Source organism: Triticum urartu, chromosome 4 (genome assembly GCF_003073215.2).
Source record: "Triticum urartu cultivar G1812 chromosome 4, Tu2.1, whole genome shotgun sequence".
Taxonomy (NCBI): Eukaryota; Viridiplantae; Streptophyta; class Magnoliopsida; order Poales; family Poaceae; genus Triticum; species Triticum urartu.
The window spans coordinates 170,964,518-170,974,209 of NC_053025.1; positions in this window are offsets into that span (position 1 = coordinate 170,964,518).

The window sequence follows — 9,692 nt, forward strand, 5'->3', positions numbered from 1 at the left end:
CTCCTGACATTTAGGGGTTGTGGCAGTGTCCCGGGGAGTTGAGCTCCGAGGTGTTGTCGTCACAATTTTATCGTTCCAATTCTGTAATACCTGAGTTTCGCCGACATCGAAAATCTCTTTTATGCAGTTGTTGCTGAGATAACCTCGACGCCACCCAGTACTGGGGCGGGAGTTCGGGAGTATTGCCATAACTCATATAACGGATGCTTTTCGAAGGTTGAGGTAAATGATTTCCGAAGGTTTCTTGGTTATGTGTTGAAGGATGGATACAGCTGGATGTAGGATTTTCTAGCTTTGGGTGAGATATTATGCTTCCCCTGTATCCCCAACACCTGATTGCATAACCGGAAAGGTTCGGGAGTTTAATAGGTGGGAATTCATGTAGCTCTAGTATTTCTTGCGTGGATATTTGGTTTGTGATTGGGTAATCCTCACCAAGTATTTGTTCTTGTCCGTACCTTGTTGTTTTATTCTTCTACCTCTATATAAGTGGCTTCTCAATTTATGGAAGTGTGACCATTTCAATTGGAATGCATTCGTTCATTTTGTTCGGATGTTAAGACTATATGTTGCAATTTCGATCCATTTGATTCAGCTTGAATATATGTCTGTCAAGATGCTAACGGATGTCACCCTCTTCAGGATGGCTCCTCCAACGTGTCAGAATCCTGAACCGCCGCCACCACTTCCACCTCCGAAGGCATGGCAAGCTGTGATGGCCGCTACCAATGCCAACATGCAGCTGATCATGCAACTCTTGCAAGAGCACAACCAAGGGAATCAAGACCATGGCAACAATCAGAATCAGTTTGCTACACTCAACCAGTTCCTCGCAAACCAGCCAAAGACCTTCAGCAACTGTGTCGAGGCAACAAACGCTGATGATTGGCTCATGGATATCTGCACGCATTTCGAGTGCAGCAACGTCAGGCCTGAGGACTTTGTCAAGTTTGCCTCGTTCCAACTCAAAGACCAAGCTACTGATTGGTATCAGCAATACAAATATTCCAGAGGAGGTCGTGTGATTACCTGGGATGAATTCCGTCAAGACTTCAAAGCTCACCACATTCCTCAGAGTGTTGTTGAGAGTAAGCATGAGGAGTTCCGCAATCTGAAGCAAGACAGCTTGTCTGTTTACCAGTATAACATCATGTTCCAGAAGCTCGCTCGTTTCGCTAAGCAAGATGTCCCTAACGAGAAGAGCATGATTTATCAGTTCGGAGGTGGTCTCAGAGAAGATCTCCAACTAGCTCTTGTGCTTTTTGAGCTGCAGAAGTACGATGAGTTTTACAACATGGCACTGAAACAAGAGACTGCTCAGCTCAAGTGCGATGCTTCCAAGAAACGAGTCAGGGATGCAACTCCTTCCTCAACTCAAGTGGCTACTAAGCAGCAAAAGTATTGGTTGCCTCCTCCTCCTCCGTTCCGTCAGCCTTATCAGTAGAAGAGCAAAGGTGGCAATGGATCTTCCCACCCACCCAACCCAGGCTTTCAGAACAAGACTTCGTCTAATGCTCCAAGATCAAGTGCTCCGTATCACCGTCCGCTCTCGGAGGTCACGTGCAACAAGTGTCAGCAGAAGGGTCACTATGCCAACAAATGCTTCAATCAGAGGCGTCTTCCTCCTCCTCCTGTGAGATCCGCTAGCACTGCAGTGGTCAAGCACAATCCCAAGTCTGCTAAGATCAACATGATGAACGCGCTCAGGCAGAGGACTCGTCAGATGTGATCATGGGTAACCTTCGTGTTAACGATATCCCTGCAAGAGTTCTTTTTGATACTGGTGCATCCTTGTCATTCATATCGAAGCCTTTTGCATCCATGCACGATTTTCATATTGTTGATTTGCCTAAGCCGATAGCGGTTTCCTCTTCGGGTTTGTTCATGAACACCAAAATGATGGCTCCGGATGTTACTATCACATTGGGCGACTATAAGTTTCTTTCTTCTCCAATGGTCCTTGGTAACTCGGATATTGATCTTATTCTGGGAATGGATTGGCTTTCTAAGCACAAGACTCAGCTTGATTGTGCTACCAGGCTGTTTCAATTGACACATTTGTCTGAGGATGTAATTGTCTTTGCTGCTCGTGATGATACCATTCGACTGTTTTCTCTCAATGAGAAGGGCGAGCTGGATGCCATCTCTCAGATTCCAGTCGTTTGCGAATATCAAGACATCTTTCCAGAAGAGCTTCCAGGAATGCCTCCGCACCGGCCAGTTGAATTCATCATCGATCTTGAGCCTGGCACGGAACCTGTTTGCAAACGTCCTTACAAGCTTGGACCTGAAGAGTTGAAGGAGCTGAAGAAGCAACTCGATATTCAAGAGCGTATGGGTCTCATCCGACCAAGTTCTTCTCCATGGGGTTGTGGTGTTCTTTTCGTCAAGAAGAAGGATGGAACGGACTGACTTTGTGTCGACTACCATCCATTGAACAAGAAGACAATAAAGAACAAGTACCCACTTCCCAACATCAATGAGCTTTTCGAACAACTCAAAGGTGCTCAAGTATTCTCCAAGCTTGACCTCGTATGGGCTATCATCAGATTCACATTCGTGAAGAAGATATCCCCAAGACAACATTCAGAACAAGCTATGGTTCATATGAATACACTGTCATGTCTTTCGGCCTCGTCAATGCTCCTCCAACATTCTCTCGCATGATGAACTTCATCTTCAACGCCTACACAAATGACTTCGTCTTGGTATACCTCGATGACATTTTGGTCTTTTCCAAGAACAAGGAGGATCATGCCAAGCACTTGAGATTGGTTCTGGACAAACTCAGAGAACATCAGTTCTATGCAAAGTTTTCAAAGTGCGAGTTTTGACTCGATGAGGTTCTCTACCTTGGGCATATAATCTCCACCAAGGGCATAGCTGTTAATCCTGAGAAGGTGTCTGCAATTGTGAATTGGGAACCACCTTAGAATGTGAAGCAACTCCGCAGCTTCCTTGGGCTCGCAAGCTATTGTCGAAGGTTCATTGAGAACTTCTCTAAGATCGCGAAGCCTCTTTCCAACCTTCTCCAGAAGCATGTGAAGTATGTATGGTCGCCTGAATGTGACATCACTTTCAACACCCTGAAAGAGAAGTTAGTCACTGCTCCAGTTCTGACTCCTCCTGATGAATCCAAACTGTTTGAGGCTTTCTGTGATGCTTCCCTTCAAGGTCTCGGTGCAGTGTTGATGCAAGAGAAGAAAGTTGTGGCCTATACCTCTCGCCAGTTGAAGCCCAACGAAAAGAACTACCCCACTCATGACCTTGAGTTGGCGGTAGTTGTCCATGCTCTTTTAACTTGGAGACATCTCTTGTTGGGAAGAAAACTGGTCATCTTCATTGATCACAAGAGTCTCAAGTACATCTTCACTCAGCCAAACCTCAACCTCAGGCAGACTCATTGGTTCGAAATGATTCAAGAGTATAATCCTAGTATCGAATATACTCCAGGCAAGGCCAATGTAATTGCTGACGCATTGAGCAGGAAGGCTTACTGCAACAGTTTGGTTCTCAAGCCTTACCATCCAGAGCTTTGTGAAGCTTTCCGCAAACTCAATCTTCAAGTTGTTCCTCAAGGATTTCTTGCCAACCTCCAAGTCTCTCCTACTTTGGAAGATCAGATTCGCGAGGCTCAACTTCTTGATGCCATGGTGAAGAAGGTGAAGATTGGGATTGCCAAGAGTCAACCCAAGTACAAGTGCTATCGTCTTGATGACAAGGATACTCTATTCTTCGAGGATCGCATTGTTGTTCCTAAAGGTGACCTTCGTAAAGTCATTATGAACGAGGCTCACAATTCACTCCTCTCTATTCACCCTGGAAGTACAAAGATGTACCATGACCTCAAGCAATCGTATTGGTGGACTCGAATGAAGCGCTAGATTGCTCAGTTCGTGAATGAATGTGATGTCTACAGAAGAGTGAAAGCAGAACACCAACGACCAGCTGGTCTCCTCCAACCTCTTGCCATTCCAGAATGGAAGTTTGACCATATTGAGATGGACTTCGTGACTAGATTTCCAAAGTCCAAGCGTGGCAATGATGCTATCTTCGTTGTCATCGACAAACTCACTAAAGTGGCTCATTTTCTTCCTATCAAAGAATCTATCATAGCAACTCAGTTGGCAGAGCTATATACCTCTAGGATTGTCTCTCTGCACGGCATTCTGCAGTTGATATCTTCAGATCGTGGTAGCATCTTCACCTCTAAGTTCTGGGATTCTTTTCAGAAGGCCATGGGCACCAACATTCGCTTTAGCACAACTTTTCATCCTCAAACCAGTGGCCAAGTCGAGCGAGTCAATCAAATTCTTGAAGATATGCTCAGGGCTTGTGTCATTTCTTTCGGTATGAAGTCGGAAGATTGTCTTCCATATGCTGAGTTCTCCTACAACAATAGCTTCCAAGCGAGTTCGGGCAAGGCCCCATTCGAGATTCTCTATTGTAGGAAGTGCCGTACTCCTCTTAACTGGTCAGAGACTGGTGAACGCCAACTTCTTGGCAATGACTTGATCACAGAGGCTGAAGAAATGTGCAAACTCATTCGTGAAAAATCTCAAAGCCGCGCAATCACGCCAGAAGAGTCACTATGATAGCAAGTATCGTGACTTGGCTTTCGAGATCGGAGACCATGTCTACCTCCGCGTCTGTTCAATGAAAGGTAATCGTCGCTTCGGTATCAAAGGGAAGCTTGCCCCTAGATATGTGGGTCATTTCAAGATCATTAGCAAAAGGGGCGATCTCGCCTATCAACTTGAGCTTCTGTCCAACTTTGCAAACGTGCACGATGTGTTTCACATGTCTCAACTCCGCAAGTGTTTCAAGATTCCTGACCGCACCATCAGCTTTGAAGAGATTGATCTCCAAGAAGACTTGTCTTATCATGAGCACCCAGTTGCTATTCTTGAAGAAACTGAGCGCAAGACTCGCAACAAGTCTATCAAATTCCTGAAAGTCAGGTGGTCGCATCATTCCGACCGTGAAGCCACCTGGGAACGCGAGGACCACCTCCGTTCTGAGTACCCGGAGTTTTTCCAGTCCTAGATCTCGGGACGAGATCCTTTCGTAGTGGTGGAGTGTTGTAACACCCCTTATGTAACCTGCCATATTTGTATTCCAACTCTTGCCATTTCCGGCACTAAGTTATGATATTTCCTCGTTGTCGGGTTTTTGTCTTCGTGTGCTTTTGTCTTTGTCATGCATCTCATATCATGTCATCATGTGCATTGCATTTGCATATGTTTTTGTCTCATGCATTCGAGCATTTTCCCCGTTGTTCGTTTTGCATTCCGGCGCTCCTATGTCCTCTAGTGTCCCCTTTTACCTCTTTTCTGTGCGGGTATTAAACGTTCTCGGATTGGATCGAGACTTGCCAAGAGGCCTTGGTTTACTACCGGTAGACAGCCTGTCAAGTTTCGTGCCATTTTGACTTCGTTTGATACTCCAACGGTTAACTGAGGAGCCGAGAAGGCCTCGTGTCTGTTGCAGCCCAACACCCCTCCAAAGTGGACCAAAACCCACCTATACCTCCTCCATCATCTAGGCCATTCGATCACGATCGCGTGGCCGCAAAACGTGCTCAATTTGGAGCCTCCTAGCTCCCTGTACCTATAAATATAGCCTCTCCCACAAAATTCCAGATCCATTTCACCCCTAACCTAGCCCCCTTCCTCTCCGCGCGGCCGGACACGTCCGGTCCGGCCGGACACAACCGCCGCCGCCAATCCTGCGCCACTACTTGTTGACACCGCCTTCTCCCGCCGCCGGCCTGGGCGAGCCCATCCGCCCGCCGGCGCAGCTTTGGTCTCCCACCGCCCGCGTCCCGCACGCCCGCCAGCGCCGCCCCGACGAGCCGCCTCCGCCGCCTACTCGCCGGCGCGGACCACCGCCCTGCCGCCTCGCTCCTCCACACCGGCGCCCCGCCGCCGTTGCCGACCGCCGCCGTCACCTCGGCTTCCGCACCGAGCCACCGCGCCCGACGCCCTCCTCGCCGTCCTTCTTCCTCACTCCGGCCGAACTCCGGCGACCTCGACGAACTCCGACCATCCTCGGGTTCCGCGCTGCTACAGTGCCCCGATCCATCCAGATTTGGAACTCTAACCTCGGTTGACTTTTGCCCTAACCCTAGTAATTTTGTGCATTTTTCATCGCATCATAACTCTGCATCCGTAGCTCCGTTTTTGGCGTGTAGCATATCAAATTGTTCGTCTCGACGAGTACTTAATTTCATCTCACTGCACCATGTTCATTTGAGCTCATCCTGATGCCCTAAATTCTGTTGCAAGAGTGCTAGTTGATGTTAGTTTCAGGTTTTTATCAGCAATTGGACATTTGTCATTTTTGCCATGATTGATATGTGCCTCCTATGAACTTGAGCCCTAAATTTTTTTGAAGTATGTCATGCCATCTTTACAGGGGTGTATGCCATGTATTTTTGTGATCTCTGTGGTGACTAGCACAAGCATGCAAAGTAGCTCTCGTAATGTTGCTGATTTCAGGGACTCCAAAATATTCCAAGTCTTTGCCCTGTCATTATTTTTATGCCATGTGTTCTTGTTGCTATAGAGTGATCCATGTCTGTTTTGAGCTTGATCAGTAAGTATGTTTTATAGATATTGTTGTGCTCTATCCATCCATGTCTTTGTTTGCAATTATGGAGCACCCTAGCTTGACTCAATCGAGCTCTACTTTTGCTATAAAATGTTCCTGGCAGAATGTTTCCATGTTAAGCATTTTTGCCGAGGTTGTTGTAGTTGATCCATGGATGCTATGTTCTTCTTGCCATATTTAGCTTATATGTCATGTCTACTTGCTGGGTGTATGCTTAGTTTGTCCTGCAATGCCTTGTGGTGAGTGCATCGAGCTCGTAAACATGCCTACTTAATATCTGTTTTGCCATCCTCCAGTTTTCTACTAAGTCTGAATCTGTTAACGATAATTGCTATGTTCACATGGTTGCCATTGTTTTTTCTGATCCCTTTTGGCTTATGGTCAGTAAGGGACTTTTGTTGTATGCTATGAGTAGCTTCATGCCATGCCTTGCCTTGCCATGATATGTTCCTGTAGCATGTTCTTATCTTGCTCTAAACATTGCTTCCTGATGTTAAATTCCTGACATGTTATTTTCACTAAGTCTGTAACCTGATATCTTTTGCACTTTTGCCATGCTTGTTTGAACCTTCTATTGAGTGAATTAGCCATAGCTCAGTGTTCATATTTTTTCAAGCATCTTGAGTGGATCCCTGCCATGTATTTTGTTGCTATGTTAGAGTGCAATAGCTTGTTGTTCTTGATGCATTTAGATGGCCTCGTGCTGTTAATCGCAGATCGGTGCCATATTTGTTTTGCTTGCATTTGCAAACCGTGCATCCGATTCCGGTGATCTTTATATCGATTTCGACCGAAATCAACCCCTCTTTCCAGTGGCACTCTTGGTTTTCGAAGTTGAAGCCAGGTTTAATCTTTCCTTTCCGAAACATGCATACGCATTTCATATCGCATCTCGCATGTCATGCCATGTTTTGCATCAGTTGCTTGTGCATTGCACGTGGTTGATTGTGTCTCCCTTTGCTTGTGTTCTTGCTTGGGTAGATCCAGGAGACGAGTACATGATCGAGGAGCCTGTTGAGTATGCTTATGAGGATCAAGCTAACGTCAACTCGGAGAACCTTGCAGGCAAGATGATCATACCCTCGAAATCACTTCTATCTTTGCTTGCTAGATGCTCGCTCTTTTGCTATGCCTATGCTACGATACCTACCACTTGCTTACCGTGCCTCCCGTATTGCCATGTCAAACCTCTAACCCACCTTGTCCTAGCAGACTGTGGTTGGCTATGTTACCGCTTTGCTCAACCCCTCTTATAGCGTTGCTAGTTGCAGGTGAAGATTGGAGTTTGTTCCTTGTTGGAACATGTTTATTGTTGGGATATCATTATATTATCTTGTATTTTTTAATGCACCTATATACTTGGTAAAGGGTGGAAGGCTCGGTCTTATGCCTGGTGTTTTGTTCCACTCTTGCCGCCCTAGTTTCCGTCATACCTGTGTTAGGTTCCTTGATTTTGCGTTCCTTACACGGTTGGGTTATAATGGGAACCCCTTGATAGTTCGCCTTGAATAAAACTCCTCCAGCAAGGCCCAACCTTGGTTTTACCATTTGCCACCTCGCCTTTTTCCCTTGGGTTTCACGGACTCAAGGATCATCTTTATTTTAAACCCCCCGGGCCAGTGCTTCTATAAGTGTTGGTCCAAACTGGGTGATGTCCGGTGCCACCAGGCGCAACTCTGGGCTGGCCCACCCGACGTCTTGCTCATCCGATGTGCCCTGAGAACGAGATATGTGCAGCTCCCATCGGGATTTGTCGGCACATTCGGGAGGCTTTGCTGGTTTAGTTTGACCATTGTCGAGATGTCTTGTAACCGGGATTCCGAGTCTGATCAGATTGTCTTGGGAGAAGGAATGTCCTTCTTTGACCGTGAGAGCTTGTGATGGGCTAAGTTGGGACGCCCGTGCAGGGATTTGAACTTTCGAAAGCCGTGCCCATGGTTATGGGCAGATGGGAATTTTTTAATGTCTGGTTATAGAAAACCTGAAACTTAACTCATTTAAAATGAATCAACTAAGTGTGTGCCCGTGATGGTCTCTTTTCGGCGGAGTCCGGGAAGAGAACACGGTCTCGAGTTATGCTTGAACGTAGGTTGTTCTAGGATCACTTCTTGATCGTAGTTGTTCGGCCGTGCCTTTGCCTTCTCTTCGCGCTCTCTTTTGCGTATGTTAGCCACCAAATATGCTAGTGCTTGCTGCAGCTCCACCTCATACCTTTTACCCTTCCTATAAGCTTAAATAGTCTTGATCGCGAGGGTGTGAGATTGCTGAGTCCCTGTGACTCACAGATTACTTCAAAACCAGATGCAGGGACCGATGATACCGCTCCAGGTGATTCGATTAAGCTCAAGTGGGAGTTCGATGAGGACTCGGGATGATACTACGTTTCCTTTCCAGACGATCAGTAGTGGTGCCCAGTTGGGGCGATCGGGGACTTTGTCGGTTTTGGGGTTGTTCTTTATTTTGGTTCCATTGTCGGACCTTGAGTGTAACTGGATGAATGTAATGATATTTATGCTATTGTATGATGTGGCGAGTGTAAGCCAACTATGTACCTCTTTTCCTTGTTCATTTACATGGGTTGTTGTGAAGATTACCTCACTTGCGACATTGCTTACAATGCGGTTATGCCTCTAAGTCATGCTTCGACACGTGGGAGATATAGCCGCATCGTGGGCGTTACAGAAGCTCACCAGCACTGTGTTGCAGGAGTAATTATAGAAGGTCAGGCATATTACACCAGGAAACCATCCTGATATTGGTAACGGGAAAAGGAAGCATGGCAGGGCAGAAGAGAGATTATTGTTTACCCGGAGGTCCACTTTGTGCGACTTGGAGTATTCGAAAGATTTGGATCTGTGGCATAACCTTGATTTGATGCACATCGAGAAAAATATATGTGACAACATTATTGGGACACTTCTTAATATTGAAGGCAATATGAAAGATACCGTAAAATCTAGGACTTATACAGAGGAGTTGCAGAGTTGGGACAATTCTTCAGGGAACTCTGCGGTAGAAATATTAGTATAGATGCTTAGGAGTGTCTTAGAGACAAGATACCAACTATCATATGCGACCTT